Source organism: Alligator mississippiensis, chromosome 8 (assembly GCF_030867095.1).
Source record: "Alligator mississippiensis isolate rAllMis1 chromosome 8, rAllMis1, whole genome shotgun sequence".
Taxonomy (NCBI): domain Eukaryota; kingdom Metazoa; phylum Chordata; order Crocodylia; family Alligatoridae; genus Alligator; species Alligator mississippiensis.
In genome coordinates, this window is record NC_081831.1 from 11242816 (window position 1) to 11243989 (window position 1174).

Consider the following 1174-nt stretch of genomic DNA (forward strand, 5'->3'; position numbering starts at 1 on the left):
TGCTCGCCCCTGTTATGGGTAATCATCACCACAACTATATGAAACACAGAGGGTGGAAGCTTTGACAGCAGACTCAGAGCTAGTAACAGGCACATGACACTGGGCCATCCCAATCTGACCTGACCCATGGATCCACAGGTCCTATCTCAGGGTAAAATGGATAAAAGCAATCCAGTAAGCTACCCCAGGGCTGCTGGACCCAATCTGAGTCTGGTACCATGTTAATAGGTCTGAATGCCAGAAGAGGAATTTAGTCAAACACAACAAACATCTCAGATAGTAAGGGGTGTTATTGTAGGTGCGTACATACAACATAGCAGCCACTTTTTGCATTTACAGAGTATATTCCATCCAGGAAACTCAAAGTGCATTGAAAATGTAAATTAATATCTATATTGATGTAGTTTCTTGATAGTGCCAAGCCTGTCTGCTGCAGAGTCCAGCTGCTCCAGCAGGAAAAATGCACTTTGCTGAAATGAGGTGCCAAGTTAAGTCAGATACTGCATCTCCGCTCTTTCCATTTTTGAAAACTTGCCTTGAGGCAATACCAAATGCTGGAAGCGTGGTGTTAAGAACTGATAAGTTTCCACCAAAGGATGCTGTCCCGAGAGACATCAGGACATTCAGACAGAGGAGGCCACGGTACATATGCAAGGAGCAAGCCAACATGCAGGAAGAAAGGCTGATAGAGACAGAAGAGAAACTAAAGTCTCATGGATCATTTCCACTTGTTTCGACAGCAACGTGGCTAGTCCTGAGCGTAAATCAAACAAGACTTAGCTCAGAGAGAAACACTAATACACTAACACGGCCCGAGAGGTATGTATACTAAGATCAACATGGAAAGGGAAACACAGACAAGCAAAGGGAAAAAAGAGGACATGACAAGGACCTAATGAGAAACAAAAGTTGGTGACATGCTTTTATTGAAAGGCTCTTTTAAATTCCCTTCCCTAGGTAGAAACACATCATTTTCCTTTAGTTTCAACTATCTGAGACCACAGTACACCTCAGTGCACTGACCTCTCCTTAATCAATGATCTTTCACGGAAAAAATAGGTAATCTGTGAACAGTCTCCCTGAAGTCTCCAGTGGCAGGATGTCAGAAGAAAGGAATCCAAGTCGAGGTTTTTAATCCTTTCTCATTTTGGAAAGAAAAGGAAGATACACTAGG